We start from the raw sequence: 23,563 nt of genomic DNA, 5'->3' as shown, positions 1-23,563 counted from the left end.
CAATAATTAATATACGCTGAATACTATTTGTAGAAGCCGCCGCGAGCGAATAATTATGCTTCCCCAAGTGCGCTCGGTATCTAAATAAACTAATCTAATCATTTACTTCCGTAGTATGATACTACTTCTCAACAACACAATATACTTTGCTAATGTCAATATTGTATAATTAACAATACGCCAGTGATGCGATTTTATTCGGTTTAGAATTAATATATTTTATTAATGGGATCTAACGTAATTTGTTTTATTTTTTTTTATTTTTTTAACGCGCGTTTTGTGGAGAATAAACGTTTATCCTATTCTTTACTGATATTTTTTAATCGATACAAAGTCACTAATAACGGTATGTACCGTATTGAAATTCTATATTCGTTGAAATTTATGTATGTGTACGATGATTGCATTCGTCAACTATGTCAAATTGTTTCCGATCGGGTTTCTCGATCCAATCATCCCTCGCGGAATCTATTAAGAAATGGAAATGATCGACGTCGTCGTCGGAGAATCACCATTTCTACGAGAAATCGAACAGAGTACCTACGAGAATTCTAGACATTTGCAGGAAAAATACGAAAAGACGATGCGTGCTGCGCGATGAAAAGATGTTTGCGAATGCACGCCCGGAGAATTCTCCCCGTCGATTCCTTTGCTCTCTACGAAAAATTGAAAATCGTCCCCAGGAAAGTAATTCTTTACGCGCACGATGGAAGTTGTATAGATAGGCTGTATTTATCAAATACATATGTACGGCACTTGTGTACCGTTATGGATATATGCAGGGGAAAAAATGCAAAAAGTTTTAACGTGGATTTATGACACGAAGTAACGATAAGAGGATAACCGCGTGCCGTGCGGAATCGCGCGTGTCGTCAAAATATAAATCGCCCGATTCGAAACGGCATATGCTTAACGCACCATCGCGATGACACAGTGCGTGACGATTAAAATTTCCATCTGAGAGCGGTAGATCACGGAACGATTTACATACTACACAATCGCATCTTTTACAAATTCGCCGAGTGCCGATTGGATCACAAATCACGCGCCGAATGCGTTACGCGTTAATCATCGATCACGCAAAATACATTTCGGTCCCACCGCGCGGACGCGTATACGCGCGATATATGTATATTTATTTTATAAATCATTTCTTCAGTCGCCACGCGGTACAAATGACAGAAAGATGTGTTCTCGAATGCGATTAATCGTTCTCCGGCTATTTATAAAAATTGATTTTTCTCACGTATCTATAAAAAAAAAAAATTAACGAAGCACTCTTCGCACTCAAGTAAATGTACAACGAAGATGCATTTTCTGCAAATATTTGTGCGGATGATCGAAGCAAATGTCACGTCGCGAGGGACAAAAATTAATTGGTTAATCTCGTTGAACTTTATTACACGTACGGAGAATCGGTATTCGTTTGTATAATTTGCTCGCGCAGCGTTTTTTTTTTTAACCCCGCCATGAGAGGATGTCGTTAGTATACCAAAAGAGCAGAGAACCAATGACGACACACGGGCTGTCGAAAGATTACAGGCCGGCGTGCCAGAAAGCGACAAAAACGCCCCAAAGCAGATTACAATCCCCGTTAGCGCCGACAGTGGCGTATTCCACTTGTGTCTGTATACGAAGGGGTGGGCTGTGTGCGTTCGATATGACTGGGCGTATCGAAGTGCAGCGTATTGTCGCGATTATTTAGAAATATGCGCGCGTACGTGGGGGATTTCGTGGTGGTTTGATATCGAACGCGCGAGATAGATAGACTTCGCTCGTGTGCGTCTCGGGTGTTTCTATGCGCGAGCATATGCGGAAGCGCGAGAACCGAGCAAAGTGGACTGCGACGCCGGGATCATAAGCGTACGTGAGTGGAAAATCTGGTGGGCCCAGGCGTAAAGGTAATCGTCCTGGAATTAAGCAGCCCGTAAGGGATTAAGGCGTACACATAGTCAGACAGTTTTAGCGTCGCGCGCTCCCGGGCGCACTTCGACCATTGAGAGCCGCTACGCTACGCAAAGCTACACCCGGTGTTACGAAGAAGACGTTCTATCAACCGTCTCGTCGACATTTTCCAACTACCTTTTTTCTACCGTCAATTTAAAATGCCTTCCGGGGAAAAAAAAAAAAAAACGTTTGATGCTTTATCTAGTTGTCCCTGTTCGCGTGTAAGTATCACGCGAGGCTGCAAACATTTTTGCAGAACGCCATATGACGAATATCTGACGCGACGACGCAAATAGTTATGGGAGAGAAAAAAAAAAATATCGGAACAACAATAGAGAAACAACAGCTCAATACAAGCGGAAGACAGTCGAAGACAATTTTTCACGTGGATAGTTTGGTGTTTGGAGAGCTTTGTGTCAATCCCTGGAATAAAAGAGTTCGTGGGAATGGACGTAGGATTTTCGAATTGTTGGAGCGTGGATATAGAGACAGCGTCATTTACTCCGTCTGTACCACACGTATACCTACTATCTACCATGTATCGTTCTTCAATAAAATACCCTCTAACGCGCAGCGAAGAGTTGAAAAATCTAGGTTTAGTTAAAAACAGGAAGACAGCGGAAAAAATATCAATAAAAATGTCTGCATGCTTATACTATATACTTTACTATTTATATACTCTCTAACGTGTGGCTGCAAAAAGTGAAAAGAGAAAAAAAAAACCTGGCAGGAAAAATCGATGACGGTGCTTTTGGTGATGAAACAATGGTTTAAAACAATGCCTTCCTTAAATTTTATCACATAAATAATCGCAAACGATTATCTACCTCAAATTAGACGACTGTGAGCGCGTTGAATAAATTAATAGAGTTTTCTCATTAAGACATATTAAAAGCGCACGAACACGACCGCGAAAGAAAAAAAAAAGAAAAAAAAAGAGAAAAGTTTTCTTTATTTTCGAGAACAATAGAAATCTCGTTGTTCCACGACGGCTTTAGCGAAGGGAAATAATTGAGTCTTGTTTTTCTCCTGTTGCGGAGACCATTTTGTCGTCTTTTATCGCCCATTTTTTATTGCGATGCCCTTCCCTTCTTTATGCGGCAATACTTAGTCTTGTACTTTCGTCGCAGATAACACCGCGCTGCCGGAAGGTAATTTCCAAGATAAGCTTCCCGAACATTGTTTAACGTTTTATATAATGCATTTTATCGCAATAGCGGAGAAGATTTCAAACGGCATAGCTAATGTTCTTTACCAACATTAACTGCGTGCTCTTGAATATTCCTATTTCACGAGTGTAATCTATTCTTTACATTGTCCTCTTCATTTGCTTGTGACGCGACTTTTTATTACGTAAAAAAAAAAAAATTTATAATAAAGTCAGAACCAATAAGATACTTTTTTGCATTTTATTTCGCTGCACGAATAATAATTGTGAAGTGTTAATAAGAGATTATTCTATATTATAAAGACGTATTACGTATGTACACGTCTGATTAAAGGCGCAGTTACCATATGAAGGATTATTCTCCGCTGGGAGATTTAAACAAGAGCGTCTTATATTCCCACGTCGCAGGTAACAAGACAGATTGATAACCCGCGATATTGTATCGTAATGCACCTTGGGCATTATAGCGTTCAAGTAGACCGTTTTCATATTTCGTAAGATTAAGTTCTATTAAATTTCAAAATAATCTCATTATTACAATAGTATTGCGCTTAAGTGGGAATTATGAAAAAGTCCTCTTAATTAAAGAAAAAAAAATTAAAGAATTGCTTGATTTCTCTTATTATGAACTCGTGAATATTAATTGTTTATAGAAATAAAATAAATATATTATTAATTATTTTAAATAATTAAATTATCATAAACAATTTAATATCTTGTATTTATTGTGTTATTAAAATTATTTAAGTTGTGATTTAAAAAGAAATCTATCTATAGTATTCGTCTAACCACTGTCCAGCGCTGGAAGTGTAGCGAGACTATTATTTCCAGCTAATAACAAGCTAGGAAAGCTAGATATCTAAACGTTTTTTATCGCGTACTACTCTACTGTTGTGTACTGACCTATTCCTACGCGCACTTGACTGCCGAGACAGCTCGGCACCGGGCCCGCTGACCGCCGCGGTAGTGCTAGTACGTGCGTGTGTTTACGTCGGCCTGCAGGTCCCTCGCATTCCAAGTTCGCAAGGTGGAGGACGCGCGGGCGGCGAACGGCAAGAACCGGTTGCCTCGACGGATTCGGCAGTCGACCGCCGCGATAGTGTTAGTACATGCGTGTGTTTACGTCGGCTTGCAGGTCCTCGCATTCCAAGTTCGCAAGGTGGAGGACGCGCGGACGGCGGGCGGCGAGAACCGGCTTGCCCGGCGATTTCGGCAGTCGAGCGAGCGTTGCGTAAGGTTAGAACAACAACAGTAAACAAGTACGCGGAGAAAAAAACGTTTAAACTTCTAGATTTTTTAACACGTTATTAACTAGAAACAATTGCCTCGTATCTAGAAGTTTTAAGCGTTACATTTCTGGCTCAGTACGGAATAGTTCTGCTAGACAGCCACGAGATAAATCACGGATTGATAAGCTAGTCGTTAAATAACGGTTGAGCTCGATTTTGGCTCTGGTACACAGGAATACTTTGACTGATGTAGGAACTTAGAACTTTGCGATCGCTACAAATCACTTACGGGGAATTTCACGCACGCGAGAGTTATTGACTTGGATCAGCCCTTTTCGATGCACACGTGCTCCTCTCTTGTGCGTTAACGTGTCGAGCACAAGCACTTACACGCCCGACGACGTGACGCGGTACAAAAGAGACGAGACGGTAGTGCATGTCACCGCTGCAAACATTGCGCCTTTGAACACGCGCGCCGTCCACGTATTTCGGTCGCGAGGCGATATTCAAGTAAACCACATCAGAAAAATGCGCCGGGCATAACGAGCTACCCGCGAGGTAAGCATAATTCGCGGTGCACGCGGGGAATTTTTTATATTTCGCATTTCGAATTCTTTAACATTACATAATTTAACATTTTCCGTACGCGAAATAAAAGTTGTGACATCAGAGTTTACGCATGCAGTATTTCTTTTTTTTTTTTTTTCGCGAGATAACTCTTCGCCGTGACGCGAAAATCCGTGCTCGATCGGTCGCGATAATCAGCCATTTCGACGAAAATTAACGCATTCGCATACATCAACGTATACACGTGAAACAGCGAAGCACAAATATTGACTTTTAAAACTGAATTTTTCGAGCGTATTACATCGTGCGTTTAATATTCGGAAGTTCGAGCTTGGGACGTCACCCGGGTTCGACCGAAATTAATTCATGAGATGCGGAGAAAATGGCGGGCGGCGTTTATATAAGTTCAAAGGACTCGTTCTCATTTCGTGTGATTGCACCGTCTTGCACCGTCGAGAATTAAAGCGAACACCTCGCCGGGGGGATTGCCGAAACGAGCCCCGCGAATTGACATTAATTTCCACGCGCATTCGCTAGAATTTATATTTTATTTCACATTATTTAATCTGATTTTTTTTCTCCAAAAATATTCTTTTATCATCAGCGAAGGACGGCAACGTACGCAAAATATATGATAAAGACTCGGCAAGTAGCAGGGACAAAAATTATACTACAGAAACTATTTAAACTTTCGGAGTAATCTTTTGCAGTAATCAACATACCGAGGCTCAACGTGCGAGGTGTTTTTAAAGTTAAAGAACATATTTCAACGCTAACGTATGCTAAACGCATATCGTTAAAATCAGAAACCATTTCGAGCTTTGTTAGCTTTTCGGACGTAGCAGATAAACTGGAAATATATAGTTACTTTGCAGTACAGTCGTGCAATAATTTTATCGTACTAACATGTGTTTATATGCGAAACAAATTACCTGTTTCATATTTGCGGAATATTTGATATTAGATGACACTGCGTCACGAAAAACTTCTGATAACTCTCGAAATAATTTACAACGTAACGCGACAAAATAAATAACCAATATTGAACGAGTTAACTGATACATTTGACATCAATGATATTTCAACAATTTCGACGTATGTATGTATGTCGATATTAACATACGTGCCAAGAAACATCCTACAGGTTTTTTTTTTTTTTTTTTTTTTATTCTAGCTCGTATAAATAAAGCAATCGAAGAACACACGTACTATGCGAATAAGGAAATGGTTTCAACTATTAAGACCGTCTGAGTAATACGGCTCCTGTGAAAAATTCAAGATCCAATTCACCTTTGAAATCTCTGGTGAACTATCGAAAGTACGGTTCTCTATAACGGCGCAGCAAATCCAAGCGCATACTGACCATTGTTTCTCAGTAGGAATAATAAATATCATTTCCCCGAAAACATAATTCCCAAGCTACTACACAAGCTCTCGACGTCTCTTTGCGAAGCGAACATTAAAGAGCTGTTCCAATTTTCATTTACCGTGAGTTAGCTTTGTCGTTGAGTTTCGAAATGTTTCACGCTACTCAGGTTAGCTGTGAATCGATTCTCGGCCACCTGCTTTCCCAAACAAGAATTAATTGGGAACACAGATTTCACTAATTCGCTACACTCTCTCTTGTACTCGCGTTATATTTTAGTTTATAACAAAATACAATATACTTAACAAACATACGCGTAATATTTTCCGGCGGACATCAATAGCTTTATTTTAGACAATTCTTGCGAAGAAAAAAAAAAAAACCCAGATATTAGACCGTTTTTTTTCTAAATTAACGCGACGAAGTCTCTTACATTTTCTCTATGCAATTTGTTAACGTTAATTAAAGTCTAAATTTAACTCTCTGCCAGAAACTCGTATATCGCTTTTACCCTCCGGAAAGTACTTCGATTACATCGATGTCTTATACGAGCGTCCTTTACGGGACACATGAGCTTGGCTAACACGAAATAGCGATATAACGATACTCTGCGCTATCTCCGAAGCATAAAGTAGTGCTTAACAACTGCGTTACGTGCTTTACGTTGTCATTTCGTGCCGATCGTGTTCACGGTAAACATCGTTGGAAAACTTGCACGTATATATTACACATACCGGGCGTCTAGTGATTACTAGATCAGGCTTCATAAAGAGAGAAAAAAAAAAAGGTAATACCGAATATAAATCTTCTATTGCTTCGCAAGATTTTTTTTTTAGTGAGTTATAAAAAAAATAATTATTTAAGAAAGATTCGGAAATTAGTAAGCATTCGTGCAATTCGAGAAAAGCAGTCCAGTGCTCATTGTGTTTCTAAATAACACGTTTGAAAGAAGAACGCTGTTAACAACACTGCGAAAACAATGGATAACTGAGCTTCCGCGGATCTAATAACGAAATAATTATCAGATTAAGTTATTTCGAATCGCACGGTCGCATATTAATTTCCAGATTCTTTTTCATTGATTTCTCAGTAAAAAGGAACACGAAAGAGTAAAACATTTTCAGTTTAGTTACTCGGTAATTTAAATTACTTTGAGTACGTTCATGAGATGTAATTCAATAACTACCAGACACCTTTTATATGTGCAAGTTGTGTACGTGTACATATGTATCTACGAACGGCTCGCACGATTTTAAGTTTATCATTAAATGAAAAGTTCGATATATACCATTCGCTATTTGGAAGTTTTGCGTCGCAGTTCACCGTTCGGTATTGGTTCATTCAAAGCGCAAAGCTCTCTTACGACCCAAAGTTTTAGACTATTACAAAAAACTTCTTTCCACGATTACGAACGAAAGGTCCTAGTCGTTTAATTTTTATGCACTTCGTGTAATTCAGTTACCATCAATTTTTCATTTTATCATTACGCATTAATGTACTATAAAATTTGTGGTCACTAAATTCCGACGTTATTAAAATCAAGCAAACTAATGAATTAAATATTTATACAATAAATCTCTGCAACGTGAAAACGCTTAGATACGCGACTTACAAAAAGAAATATAATATTATTGCGTTTGGATTAATAAAGTGCCACTTTATTTTTTTGCTATATTTTACTTCTCTTTTAAAGCTCCCTTCTTTTTTTTTTTAAGTAAACGTTATGAAATATTGATTAAATTACTTTTATTTACAGAAACGTGACAATTATGGAAAATACTATTAAATTAATTACGGAACAAAGTAAGATTGAATTACTCAATTTTTTGTCTTGTTTGAAATTTGTTTAAGACATATTTTTATCTGTACATGCTTATATTATTTTAAACAGAAAAAAAAGAACTGCGAAATGATGTTGCAACTGAATTATTACACGATATCAAAGTGCAAGAGCAAAAGAAGAAAGAATCAATGAAAACTATTAAATATTATTGTAACAGATTTAGATACTATCATTATTATTGTGCAGAAAAATTAAATTTAATGCTGACAGTGATATGCATATGGATTATTAAAATTTTATTTTTCTTAAGATCTCACAATTACTGAACTTTCTTTCAATTCATGAAATTGAAAAACAAATGGTTAAATGATTAAAAATAGTACTATTATATTATGTCAGAATTTATTGATTATATTTTCTGAAAATGTAATCTATTTGTGTTTTATTTTATTTCAATATCTCTAATCCAACCTATTCAAAATTTCCTCGCTTTAAATATATTCGACTGTATTGCCACTGCAGAACTTGAAATATTTACGAGCCGATAATAAAAGATGCAGTCCAATCTCCGCGAGGTGCTACACGTAATGGAAACCCTTTTTAAAAATTCCTGTCTGTTGTTATTCGATAAAAGTTGCCTTGCACGGTCACTCATTCAAACATTTTAAATGTTAGGTACTTACGAATATCACATAGCGCGCTATTGCTTTCTTTTTTTTATGTCTAGCCCTACTTTGTCTCGAAGGAACATGAATACTCCAACAAGTAAACTTACCCGCCCAAACCATTTCCCCGCCCAACGTGAGAAAAAATTCTTTTTAATTTAATTCCGCTTTTCACTGCGTGTGAACTGACATTATATTTTTGCTTAAGATATTCCCTCCCCAAACATTACAAAAAAATGTTATAAATATTATAGAGTATTTTTGTGACTCACCCCACTGCATGATACCAGCAGAGTTGAAGATACTGCCGGTGGCTGTAACATAAAATTAAAAAATATTATTAATTAAATGACAAAGTAATGAACAGCGAACATTTAAATAAATATTTTTATAGAAATAAAAAATGACACTCACCTAAAAGTTGCTCTGCCGATGCCTGAAACCCGTCCCGGGCCTGCTCCTCCTCTCAGAATGTCCGTAAGTTGTCGGGCTGATCTTCCTTCGCCGGTCCTCTTCTGGATCTCCATCTGAAACAAAAAAGAATTTAACTAGATTAGCTTTACAGATTATTGAGCCACTTATCGTGACGAGATCGTATGCATAAAGCGTAATATTCGCAATAAGTATTTCGCTTCGCATATACTCTACATGTATACATTATTAATCGCAAAGACGAAATCGCAGTTAATATTTCTATTCCGCTTAAAGTATTATTCGGTGCGTACTTTTTACCAATGACCTCGTGCTTGTTTCGGTACCCGGTGGTGGCAGCATATTCCAACGTTAGCACTGTATACACCGCTCGCCGCCGTGTGTGTACGCTGCTCGACCGCTGGAAGGAGAACGGGCCAGTTGTCGCTAGCGCGCAGCACCCTTCCCTCTCCCCGTACTCCCCTCACCGATCACCTACCGCCGCTGAATCTCGAACGTCCGCTGATAGCTCGTTGTACGATTTTACGCTGAAACTGTTTAAAGCCAAATGTATTTTCGTTATTACACTGAATCTTATGTAAGAGTACAGATTACGCCGCAATCTTGTTCGCAATATCTCACTTTCATCGAGCCCTGATTGTACGACAAAGAGACGCGAAAATTATATCCGCGTAAATGAGGATATTACTTACTTGGGAGGAAAAAGATGTGGGTTACGGATGCCCTCTGCGGAAGATGGTTGGGAGAGGATTCTTGCGTTGGATTACGCCTCCTGGTCCATCGGTTATGCGAAATTCCTTTGATCCGGATGGATCGTCTCCTGCGTGCGGGTGAACTGTTCGGATATCGGCAACAGGAAGTAGAGTAAAATGACCGGCAAGCGGAAGTGAGATAACATGGCCGGCGACCTCTCGCGCCACCTGCCCCCGCGCGACCCCGCACCACCCGATGTTCTCTGTTCTTTTCTTTTCTCCTCTCTCTCACTTTCCCGCAACTGAACGTACTGTAAAAAGAATTATAAATCAAACGTTAATTTAATATTAACGTTAATGTATCGCAAACATATAAAAGTCGCTTGTGCGAAGCTCGTACCTGAGCTGGACAACGAAATTCCGTTTTTGAGACCACCGATTCCTTCGATAGAACGGAGAGTCTCTTACGAAAGTGTGAACTGCGCGACTGCCGGAGACGGAATGGAAGGGGATCGGGCCGCTGCTAGCCGCTGCTAGCCGCCTAGCGCGCACCGTTTCCTCTCCCCGCGCTCCCCTCTCCCAGCTCCTACTGCCGCTGAATTTCGTACGTACGCTAATACCGCGCTGTAAGATTTTACGGCGAATATTCTTTCGGTATTACACCGAATCCATCACAAATGTACGGATACTAACTACGTCGCGATTCTCATTCGCAACGTCTTACTTTCACCGAGCTCCGATTGCTTGACAAAGAGATGCGAAAATTATCCGTCCGCGTAAATGAGAATATAACTTACTTGAGAGAAAAAAGATGTGGTTGCGGATGCTCTCTGCGTGCGGAGGTTGGATGGGAGAGTTCTCGCGCCGGATTAAGTCTCCTAATCCTTTGATTACGCAAAATTCCTTTGATACGGACGGAGCGTCTCCCGCGCGCGGCTGAGCTGCCCGAACACCGGGTACCGGAAGTGAAGTAAAATAGCCACCGTCCGCTAGCGTCATCTTGCGGCACCACCACGCACGACTCGACCTTGTCTGTCTCTCTCTTTCTTTCTCTATCTCACTCTTACGCACTCCGAGCGCGCTGTAAAAAGAATTATGAATTATACGCTATACCTAATATTCGCTTTAATGTATCGCGACATGAATGTCGCGTGTGCGAGGCTCATGCTCGATCGAGACAAAGAAATCCCGTCTTCGAGTCCACCGCTTCTCTCGATACAACGTACCGTCTCCCGCATTCGTGCGAGCTGCTGGAAAACCGGAGCCGGAACGGAAGAGGAACGGGTCAGCCGTCGCTAACACGCGCCGTTTTCATTCCCCGCGTTCTCCATCCTCCCAGCGCTTGCCACCGCTGAATCCCGAACGTACGCAAATAACGCGCTGATAATGAAAATGCCCGGCCGTTACGACGGGTAATACGGAAAAAAAAAAGTGCGAACGTCGGTTATGCGCGGCGAATGCACTTACAATCATTGTAAAAATTGCAGCCGGGACGCGTAGCGTTCTGAATTTCACGTTCATTCTTTCAGCTTTATTCTCGTTCCGCCAATTAATTTGTATTTTTCTCTTTCGACATCGCTCTTAATGAATCGCCGAACCGTCATAAAATGTAAAGACCGTTTATCAGAACGCGCCACTGGCTTATTTCGATATTTATCAGCTCATATAATTACTCTTATAATTACTCGCCGCTAGTCCGCAAGTGGCGCGTAATCGTGACGATCAGTCACCAGGATAAAGTTGCACTCTCTAAATTTCTTAGAGCAAATTCTAACTCTGAACGAATGGATATTCACTTCGAACGATAATGAAATTCCAGCCACTCTGAAAGAGTGAAAAATTTACTTTTCACAAAAGCAAACGTGCTTCACTCCAAATCGAAGCGAGCGTATGTTTTTCTCACGCACGCGTTAATATGCCGCAGTCACTCTTTACGAATGAAAGTAATCGCTTTAAATTAAATAGAGTGAAATTATTCGCGCCACAAAAGAACGTATACAAATCACTTCATTTTATACGAAATAAAAAATGCATTCTGTGACAAAGAGTGAAAATTATTTCCACCATATGAGTGAAAAGTTACGCTAATCAAGTGACTCGACCAGTCGCTCATTTTTTTTTTCTTTTTCCTTTTTTTTCAAGTAATTCACACTCCAAGAAATTTAAGACCGGTCGTTTCAGAGCTTTATGAAAAATTTACCCAGCAGATAAACATGCGTCTATCTATTCGAAGAGAAAAAAAATAAAGATAGCCATGTGATTATCCGATAGACAAATTTGTTGGAAAGTTGGAAGCACGGCACTCGCCGACGGTGAAAGTCGACACCTTTTTTACGCATGTGTTATCGATGCCGAAGCCAGGCGAAAGGATAAAGATACAGAGGACAACGCCGCGGCAGTCGGCGAAAGAGATGCGAAGCTACCGCCTCTAAACCAGCTAGAGCCGTCAGTCTGCGAGGCGTTTCTGGGCTCTGGGATATTGGATTGTCCTGTAACGTACCGGGCCTTCTATCCGCCTTTCCTCGGGCTTGACGTCGAGATTCTGAGCTTTACCTACCTACAACGTGGCCGCGACAAGACGTGACGCGACGTACACCCGCGCTCCGTGTCTCCCGTCGATCGGCGAAACGATAGTCGGCACTGTCAGATTCGGAATTGCTTTGGGAAAGGCATTCGAGGTGCCGACGTCCATCTCCCGCGCTCTCACCTTTCCTCGCGATTTTTCCCAAATGTTCCGCCTACATGAAAAATTGATTCGCACGTAAGGAATCTGCGGAATCATCGTTCGTCCCGCGCGAAAAAAGATTTACTTTCGGAGTCGTACTTAAGTTACATGAGAATTATGCAAATTAACATGCTCGTAATTTAATCGGCTGATTGTAGTATTGATTCGATACTTTGAAAGCTTCCAAGAGAAGCGATGGTTGACGCTAAATAATGATTAAATCATATTGACACGATGGTATGGTAATGCACGATAGCGTACAGCAGATATATGCTTCTAGCTCGTTATAAATTTACGAAACAAATTATATGAGTTATTATAAAAGTGCTTCTGTGCTATGTTATTATCAACCACTTCTATGTTCTGAAAAAAAAATATATATGTATATTATCCCGATGTCGCGTTCGCTCGTTTATAAACTTGGCGGTTGACGGTAATCCCGGCCGGCGAAATAAAAAAAAAAAGAAAAATGCGTCCGGTACTCGGATGCACTCGACGCAACGAATTAAATGGCAGCCCGAATGTGCCGAGGCAGATTGGAAAATTCGGAACGCTTGCCGCACGTTTTTCAACCAATGTGAAATACCATCAGCATATACATGGTGTACACGTGAGAGATAGTCGATAAAAAAACATTGGCCAAATCGAATATCGTATCTGCTGAAAATGATTCGCGTCGCCGCGATGATGCTCCCGCATGATCGAGCGTACTTCTATCAACTTCTTCGTTCCCCGACCCCCTTTCCCGCAGTTAATTTATTACCGCTCTTCGTAAATATACGCCAACTATGTGGCCTACGTGTGGAAATTGCATAGAACTTCCCAAACACCTGAGCGCCTTGCGAAAAGTACGCGGAAAGTGCATGATAACATCGTCGATAATGCACGGAGAAAAATGCATAGATAATGTATCGTCGACATTAAAAAAAAAATAAGAAAAAAAAAATAGCGATTTAAAATCCATACTCTCGCAATCACCATTGAAAACTATTTGCTTTTGTCAAATATAAATTGCATAATAATTACTGCAAACAATATCTTTCTCTCAATTATCGGCTAATATGCGAATAATTTGGTTGCCACGTTTACCTGATAATTTGCAGATGAGAGTAATTAGATCGGCACGTCGTTTGTGCCTCTCCTCTCATCAGCCGTTTTCCAGCGTGCTCGCGAATTTACGCTGGCACATATCGATATCATTCGCCAATTGCGCGGCTCGCGTCACAAATTAGATGACATCCTTAATTAAATTCCGCTTATTTGTTGAAAGTGCACCGCGCTATTCATACTCGGCGAACGGCATGATTTCGTAAAAATTTATGAGAGTAATCTCGTTTGTTTTGCAAAATAGAATTGATTTTTATTTAATGAGCGACCCTTTATTTGAATCGACGTAAGCAAGCATATGTATATTCTTGTTTTAACCCGATGCCGACTATAATGTACGAGCGTGCGTTTAAGCACTTGCGTCTAATTATTGTTGTCGTTTACATGAAATGTTAATAAAGCAGAAGGTAAACGAGAAGTGACGCGATTTAAAATTACTGCTCTTCCCACCCGCATAAACCACAAAAATATTTATTCTTTAATGACGTTTTAATTGAAAAATGCATTTTCTCACGTTTTATTATTATCTGTGTTAATTACTTTATGCTAACTATCTCTGTTAATTATCTACGTTGATAGACATTTACCAATTTCAAACGGTATTTGATACCGGCCATTAAGAGTAATTAATCTAATTGTAAGCGAATGTCGGATGTCCTCATAATTTCTTAATGCATTTGAACCGGAATAATGCGCGATATAAGAACACATTTCTTAATACCCTTCTTCATCGGGACCAGTCAGAGGCAGTAACGTCGACTGATCTCATTACGCGTGACGTCTTAAATTAAATTTTATCGTAATAAATCAGAATGCATAACCTGATCTACGCAGAAACCAAGAGAAAGAGGACTTCCGACGCATTAGTCGTGCTAGCTTTTGGTGAGCTTACAAAGAATGAATATACATGAGTACAAAGGGTTCTTTTAATATGTCTCGCCTCAGTAATTTTTTCCATGAGAGAAACTCGTAATGGGTAATATTTTTATAGCGGCAGTTTCATATGGTAGAACGTTCAGATAATTCTCGAGCAAAGAGCCTTTTTCATTAAAAAAAAAAAAAAAAAAAAAGAGAGAGAGAGAGAGAGAATAAAGAAAGAAAAAAGAAGAAAAAAGAAGTCGCTTGTCTACGAGCAAAGCATCGAGGTCAAGAAAGAATTCATTTCAATTATAAAGATAAAACTGAGACAAAGCACGATCGCATCGCAATACGCGAAATTATATACGTAATGTTAAATAATTTCAATCGTGAGATATTTACGAAGCCGGATATTATATGTATACGGCGCGAAGTCGCGCTGACTATAATTTTTATATCGAGTCATTTATACAACTTGATTTGTCGCCGGCGAGAATTTAAATCCCTCAAATCCAAACTTGTTCTACCAGCAGCTCAATACTTTCCTCTTGGAACACGTTTCGATTTATCCCAGGAGAGCGGAAAGCCAGGAAACTTTGGTAGAAGAAGAAAGGTGGCTGCCGCCACGTGATTCGACAAGGGGTTGAATAAAGGCGAGTTAGTTCGAGGAAAGCCGAAGGAGAATCTATCCATGTATCCGTATTATCCCTTAGCTGCCGACACTTCGGCCAACTTTCAAGTATCGATCCGCACCACATAGTTTACCTACGGTGTCCGTGTCTTCCTGTTCGCGCAAAAAATCTAAAGAGTCTGTTCCGGAACTAATTTAATTCCCGTATCAAGCGGCGATTGTCGAAATCAACCACGGATTGGTTTCAAATAATTATTAATCATTAGCCGGGATTCTTTTAGACATTTAAAAATGCGCAAACGCGACGGCGATCTCGTAAGCTCATTAAACGCGTATTACAATAGAGATTAAAGACGAACGCTTGACAAATTTGAACAACATTTGGTCATAAGGTAATTAAGCACGCGCGCGTTATATCTCTCATTGAAACTGTATCTCAAGTAGCCATCCCCCCCCGTCTTGCAACGTTATCACGTTCCCCGGGGATGTCCAGAAATAAAATCCGGAGGATTATCCGGGCAAGGACGTCCTGCGTGAACAGGGTGGTGGCGCCGGTGTCGGGCTTTTCTGGATTTACGACTGGATATTATGCAGATGGTACTTGCATTAAATGCACCGACAGCGTAGCACGCCGCCAACAGAAAAAAGATGCTGAAAGCGCGCCGAGGGTGAACAGCTCACCCTGGCACGACCGGCAGGCAAATTGTTTTCGTGTACCTGTTCTTTCGCGCGAAACACCCGGCTAGGGTGTAGGGACCTGCAGGGCGTTAGATATCGAACGGACGGGAATCTATGCAAAAAGCGACACAGCATGCAAATTTGTAAATATGGAGATTCCGAAGCGATCCGCGATGCAAATTTCCCGCGCGTCGAATTATGCGCGGGACGAACATGCTACACAAAATTTATAAATTACCCCGATTCGCATGCATACCTAATTGATTTAAAACTGAATTCCAAACGGCGAACAATAATTGAATAATCGAGTAACAATAAAAATGTTTCGGCTAATCATGCCTGTCCGAATATTAAAGATACATCGCTTATCGCGGGCGTGATTAAACCCGATTCTCGGCGCGCGAGCGTGAATTTACGCGAGATATAAATTCCCTCTCGTGATCATCGTTAATTTTTTACAGAGAGGCTGCACGGCATCGCAATTAGGTCGCTACGCTAACATAAAATTTATCATTATAGCTGTATTATTAGCTCAAACCGTATATATCACGAATGAGAACCAACGCGAAACTATAACACAACAACCTCCCGATATATTTGTTTGCAAAAGCTCGTTGTATACTAATTACTTCAATCTGCCGTGTTATTTCTCCGTCGCAATAATGCGTTATCTTTTCTTTGTTTCATAATCGTCTTTTAATTATTCGTTATTATGCAGTCAGCCAGAAAAAAAAGTGGTCACTTGGAAAGAAAACAAAAAAAAAAAAAAAGAAAGTTAATTCGCGAGCATATGCCCGCGCAATTGCAATAGCAGTTTTGCGCACCGACTGCTAGCGAAGTGACGCTTTTGCAAAGTGCATTTACAGCCGTACTCAAGTAATCCTACGTGGTATCAAATCCACGGCGACTACCGGGCAGCGCGGGACGACTTTCGTATTTTCTGCGCGGACGCTTCTCATCGTGGGTGATTTTGCGTTCCGTTGTTTTATTGCAGCGGCACATTTGCAGATTAACATTACGTATAAAATCAAAGTGCAAGGGATACTTATCGCTTCTAATATTAAAATATTTAAATCTAATAGACGTTTATTTAAAGAGAAAAAAAAAAGAAAAAGAAAAACATACGTGAGTTTTTTAATTTTGTAATATCGTAGTGAAAAAGTTCATCGCAGAACAGTGAAAGAGATGTAAGCTGATTTAATTGAGACAATTATGCTATTGCGGGCATAACTGCTGAAGCAGAAGTGCATTATATCAAATCATAGAACGCAATAAATTTTCCGTCACGCGATTTGATTACGGCGGGAAAGCGGGCTGGCGGCAACTTTTCATAGACGTGCCAATAAAATATGCGTAATATACGGGCAACGCTAAATAACTTCCCTCGATAATTCCCGAATGACGACCACTAGAGAAGGGATCCGAGGGTTAGAGCGATTTGGATCCAACGATTACCCACATTGGGATGTTTGGGGAGGATATTTATGGGCTTAGAAATCGCAGTAGGCCGACAAACGATCGTTGCTACCTCTCAGAGTGTATTTACCGCCGCTGTAGTAGTACGCCAATTGCTAGTTGATATGTAAAACGATTATTTGAAGTAGATTGCAATTATCGGGAATTGCTTGCGATTAATTCGTGCGCATAAATCGCGAATTTTTTTTTTAATTAAAAAAATATTTATGCAATTTATTCGACTTATATCAATATTAATTTAAAAATTATTAGCATCGATACACTTGACGTAATAAAAATAAATTTATATTACAGTAACTGAGTAATTTAAAACGATTGAAAATCAGTGGTAACGATTGAGATAAATGGAACGAGTGCTTCCTTGCTCCGTTTGCGTTTAAAGAATGTTCGTGTTTGTCTCGCAAACCAACCAGCAAAGTTAAGAGACTGTGAGAAGTACCAACGTCCGATGTAGTCTTCATAATTGCGGTATTCTCTCGCGATGGTCGGCCTTTACTAACATAAGTACAGTCTTCGGGACAGGCCGCCGTCGATCGACATCGGTTTCTTTCAGAAGATAATCGAACGAAAATGTTACTTTCCTTGTGTGTGCGTACGGTAATGCTATCGACTCCTCACGACGTGCTCCCGTTCTCAAGCCAGTTCTCCCTATGGTCTCACCGGGCTCTTACTACGTCCGAGGAGTTTCTAACCGATTGTGTACACAATCCCGATAACGAGGAGCTCGCGCATATACAGCGCTGAACACAAAGCAAATATTGAGCCTTTATCGACCTGACCTAACGTGATCTGCTAAAGAAAATCGTTATCCAAGATAAAGCTGAAGGTGCAGAGATGTATTCGAGATACTATCACAGACGCTTATCGATCGCGTATGTACCTACGTTGCGTTCTTGCCCGACGACTAATGTAGTAAATACTATCCTCATCCACGCATGTGTACGCGCGCATACGTGCATGTCATTAATTAGACTGAGCAATCCGAGATTATCCAGAGACACTTGAAATTTCTCCTGGATATATAGACGATATTTGTATTTCGCGGAAGGATGCTACGTTTTTATGCGTTAAAAATACACGCGTGGATATGTAATATACTACTATTTTATCGCGTGTTTTCCATCGGTTACATAGGGAGATAGAAGTATTGATTTTACTGCACTAAAGCAGTAACGAAACGTATGACGCTCGCTACTAATTACGATACGCTTGGTTATAATTGCCAATTATACATTTTGTTGCCCAAAAACATAGTATCGAAGGAAAAAATAGCGTTATATATTAGTTAGCTTGTTTTTTCGGATATTTTATTTATGGTGAAATATATATTTTTTTTTAATTTGAAAGGATTTCTAAGTCCAAAAGTTGCATTGCGTTAAATTATTAATTTCACGCAATACATATACGTAATTTTCATGATTTGCCGACACTTTTCATCGTGTATTTTATAAAAAAAAGTAGCTTTGACGTAACATATTTCCAAATATAAAGGGTTAATAATACAGACACCTAGCACAGCTGCGGATAACTCTTGATGAAGACTAATGAATTACAAGAAAGAACCGGGAGGTGAAAGGCTGCCAAGAAAGATAAAGAAGAAAAGGGTTGACGTGAGCTTTAGGTATCGAAAAGAGATAATGACGAAGGCGCTCGGTGAAACTTGAGAAGAATATTATCAGTTTCAATCGATTTTAATTATTATTTTTAATAAGAGCACCTAAGCTATTAAATTTTTCTTAACTTCAGGTTTCTGTAATAATACATCTAAATATATCATTCCTCGCGATAAATGGCGATAGAGAATGCTATTTATTACGTGAGAATTTTTACGTTCCTTTGGAAAATTTTATAATTAAACTTATTTTTTTTTAAACAAATTACCAACGTGCGTTTTGTAATGATAAATCATTATCAACGGCCTGCTAGGTGCGTATGAGTTGGCGAAAATTTTCACACGTGGCAACATTAGTAATCCATTGTGCGCGTATACCGCTGACGTCATAAATTTTACGTAAGGTCACAAATGAAAATATGAAACGTTAATAAAGCCTGCCGCAGAGAGATCAAATATGTAAATCTCTCATCCATGCTGGTTTTCAAGGTGGTGAGTATAGTACAGCTGAAACAAGAGCCGGGGGGAGGGAAAGGCCGCGCATTATTTCCATTCTCGGAGAACGGAGCGAGTCACGAAACTCAAATTTCGTCTTTGCTGCGTTACGGAGGAAAAAAAAAAACTAAAAGTGTAAAGAAAAAGAAAAAGAATCTCATTAAAAAGGATGTAATTAAAAAGTATAGTTTTGTGTGGAGAAACCCATAACATCCCGTTCTCTTCCCAGCAGCTTTTTAAGCAGTTTTACGCGCAGCACTCGCACGGCCAGAGCGCAATGTTCTTTACCAGTTATAAACGTTAATGAAGTACATTGTGCAGTAGCATGTAGGGCGATTTTCCTCACAAAGCAATTAACTCCCTTCATTCTAATGTTTCTGACAAAAAGATGATTTTTCGTCACTTGTTCTAGTTAACCTGTGGACATAACTAAAATACGTCTTTAAAAATACCCGCGCATTAAACTTTCCAGTTGCGCTTATACTTATGTGTTTAATTATTTACAATAAATAATACTTATTAAATTAAGTATATCTTTGCTTTTAATTTTTACGTTAGACATTCTGCGTACACTCGCGATATGATATCCCGCGCGCAAAATTAAAATATTTTCCATAAAAAATTTTTTTACATTAGTCATTCAGCCGCACATTGTGCTCTTAAAATTAAGAATTCATACTAGATTCACATAATTCTTCAAGAATTCTTCGCTTTATTCATATTTTATGTCAAATAATTCAAAGGGAGAGTAAAAAGAAGTTTATGCGGAGATAAAGAGGGATAGTTCATATTCCGGGAAGACGACAAAAGCGGAGAATATCGCCTAGGAGCAAAGATGTAAGGCTGAGGGAGAGAAGTATTAGGCAGAGACTTATTGCTTCAGTAATTACTACTAATAGCCATCCCTCGAGCAGCGGGGATGAAAGAAGGTGGCTTTATACTATCCCACACTGCCTGGGAGAATTCCATGTTGGTAAACATCCGGACCATAAATTTTTCCAGGATTCCGTGGAATTTTCGTGCACTTTACAGGATCCTCGCCGACGTTCCACGTCGCTTCATACTGCGAGGCGTTAAGAATACGGCGAAACGTTATCACGGGATGATGGACCCGTGGAGAAATAAGCTTCTTACGAGAAAGAAGAGAAATAAGTAACAGCGACGTTCAAGATTTTACATTTGGCCCGAATTATTGTGTCAATCTTTATTTCAAATGCTTACGCTCTCAAACAACGTTTATTACTTGAATTTTATTCGCTCGCGACGTGTTACGTGGCTGCGATAATTTTAAACATAAAGATAGATGAAAATCGAATAAATAATGAAATTACACGCCATTTTCTTGACACGACTATTTCTGTAGAAATTATCGGTTTATTTTGCCGGGTCTATTTGACGCATCCAAGACACTGTTCTCTCTCGTCGCGAGAATGACTATGATAACGATAACTCCCGAAGGTGGCGTACAATATAGGCACGCCACATTGAATGGTTGGTTCGTGATTTATGATCCGTCTCTATCGCGCCCTTATTCCCTCACCTCGTTGTCCCTGTGCAACCAGTCGGCTTACATACATCTCTATGACGCGGATATAACGTGCTTTTCCCTGCACAGATTTCTTAAAATTATTGATGCGGCGCATAATCAAACGGAATATTTAAATTAAATTAAAAGTCTCATACTTTCATATTTATATTTATAAATTTTGCATACTTATCCCTCTTGTATATCACGCTTTAATTAAATATCTTTTTTATAATAATAATTCCACAATGTTGAAAAAGAAAAAATTATATAACGTGTATATTCATTGTTTCTAAAGCTGCTTTAAATATATTGGAAAAAAAAAGGGGAGAAAAAAAAGGTCTGACGTTGCCCACAGCGAAGGATTTACTCGGTTAAATTTTGTGTCGCGTGAACGGCCCGCTCCACCTTCGACAAAATCTGTGCGATAACGTTGAGCAGTGCTAGCAAACTCGTTGGACGGAATTGCGGGACGTAGCTAGACATCGAATAGCTCCCGTGTGATTTACAGTCTGGCCCTATCAACGTCCTGGCCTTTCGTCATGCTACCCTTCACGTGCCGCGCTAAGCCGGAAGACGAGCGTTTCTATGAAATAGAAACATCTTGCTGGGTTTCGCGCGGCATAAGCCAACGCTCGAGATATATTTTATGGGGTAACATTTCCCTGACGGTGCCGCCGTGTAGAAACACTCGCGGAGGAGTATCCCATACATCAAGGTTGCACCCTGTCTCTTAGCAGCGACTCTCAATGAAAGCGACAGCGTCTTTGAATAAGAAATACACGTAATCCGCGAAGAAAATGACGTGACATGATTGATCATCTAAAATTATTATTTTTATTCACGTATTCTCTTGCATTTCGTTAAAAAAAAAACAAAAGAAAAGGGAGAGAAAAATTATATTTGGAATTTTTTCCGCAATTCTAACTTAAATATGTATTTCGTTGACTTTAATACGACTCGCATAAAAAGATATATAAACCTTCATCTGCATTCCGTAAAACTTTAAAATCTTCCTGCTAGTAGTAAAAAAAAAGCTCCGAAAGATAAAACTTGAAAGCCATCGCGCTCTTTCTCTTTCTCTCTATTCTAAGATTTCTCCGTCGTTTTTCTCGCTTCTTTTATTTAATTTTTCTTGTTTATTTCATTTCTTTTTTTTTTTTGTTTTATTTACTCTAAACGTGCCATTCATACTCTGACCTACTTTACTCTAGTGAGGCTTACCGAGTCTGTCGTCTTTGCGATTACTGTCACACACATCCTACATGTCTAAAGATACAGTTCTCCTTTACGACTGTATTTTGTCACCACGAAAACTCGATTAAAATTAACAAAACTTACTTTTATCAGCGAAGTTCAAAATTAATCTCGTTAATATTCCAATAAAATACTTCAATTTATTTCACGCGTGCTGACGGAGCTGACGGAGATGTATCGATCTTGTAAAACTTTTAGTTATAAACAGTACGTACTTAATATAAAGCATCTTATTCACAGGATGTTAACATTGGCGAACTATTGATCCGCGTACTTGCGGCCCTTCCACCAAATTTATATCTTCTCGCGTGAAACATCCTCTAATTTACTCCGTGCGTCCAAGTGACGCATTGTGTTGTCTTACACGCGCCGCCTAATCATGTTCTTGATGAGCCGCGAGGCAAGTTGCGAATCAGAACGTAATACCTGTGCTTTCATCGCCCAAATTCGGAGAGCGCGGCTAAATAACATCTTCGACGCAGGCAGCACCGTTAGACGATACTGCGGCTGCTCCAGATCGTAATATCGCTTTAATTATGTGCGCCGTATTTGCGCCGGGTCGCGTTATTAATTTCGGGTCCTCACGCCGAGAGACTTACCGTTACGACCTCGGGGGTTATGTCGGATCCTGCGAACCCTCCGGTAGGAACGTCGTCGGATACTGAGACGTACCGTCAGAGATGGGGCGTGCAACCCTCGCCGGGATACATGTCTGCACGTACGATGCATCCGCCCGGCGCAGCACACGGCTCATCTTCGAGATGTTATTGCGCGAGTGTGGCCCATCCCTCTCGTCCTGCCGTATGTAAATTATCCCGGGCGCTAAATTAAACAGGTGAAACGGCGTTACGCGATAAGTTCGCGCGAACAGTATTGCCTTAAGAAATATCTCCGTTTTAGGATGTTTTAGGGTGACAGCTCGGGTGTTTAAATTTGTTAACATTGACGTAGACGCGGCGCGGCCGGTTCAGCCACAGCTTCGAAAGCGCTGCGCTTTTTGCGAGATAAGAACAACGATATCGGGATATATTTGCTTCGATTTAAGCTGCCGTTGCCGCCAAAAGTCGCGACGGGACTAAAGTATATCACGTAACGGGAAAACAGAGTTTCGGTGATCCTCGTCGTGCGGAACGTTCGCACTTGCCGTATTAATTTTTTAATTAAATTAATTAGTATATACAGCTTAAAAACATACCAATAAAATTTTTTTTTCTTTTAATGTTAAATGATTTGTCATCCGATTGCGACGATATCGTGACGCGCGATCGATCCGTCACGTTTGCGGCGTCGTCAGTCCTTATCTTTATCTTTGCCGTTTCTTGGAACAGGTACATACCTTTTACAGCCTTT

The 23,563-nt window shown here is 40.0% G+C and overlaps 1 protein-coding gene and 1 long non-coding RNA gene across 5 annotated transcripts in view; one reads left to right on the top strand and one right to left on the bottom strand.

Moving 5' to 3' along the window:
• Positions 1-10,374, bottom strand: part of LOC139106502 (uncharacterized) — an 84,677-nt gene extending 74,303 nt beyond the window's left edge. The window contains exons 1-4 of the long non-coding RNA XR_011546368.1: positions 9,850-10,374; positions 9,451-9,690; positions 9,140-9,252; positions 8,998-9,039 (exon numbers count right to left, since the gene is read on the bottom strand). This is a non-coding gene — a long non-coding RNA (uncharacterized lncRNA). The remainder of the gene's footprint in view (positions 1-8,997; positions 9,040-9,139; positions 9,253-9,450; positions 9,691-9,849) is intronic.
• Positions 1-23,563, top strand: part of LOC139106499 (TWiK family of potassium channels protein 7) — a 226,966-nt gene that overhangs the window by 187,765 nt on the left and 15,638 nt on the right. The gene's annotated exons all lie outside the window — the stretch shown is intronic.

This window comes from Cardiocondyla obscurior, linkage group LG11 (assembly GCF_019399895.1).
Source record: "Cardiocondyla obscurior isolate alpha-2009 linkage group LG11, Cobs3.1, whole genome shotgun sequence".
Classification (NCBI taxonomy): domain Eukaryota; kingdom Metazoa; phylum Arthropoda; class Insecta; order Hymenoptera; family Formicidae; genus Cardiocondyla; species Cardiocondyla obscurior.
Note: the sequence above shows the minus strand (reverse complement) of the source record. Positions and strands in the feature narration are given on the sequence as shown.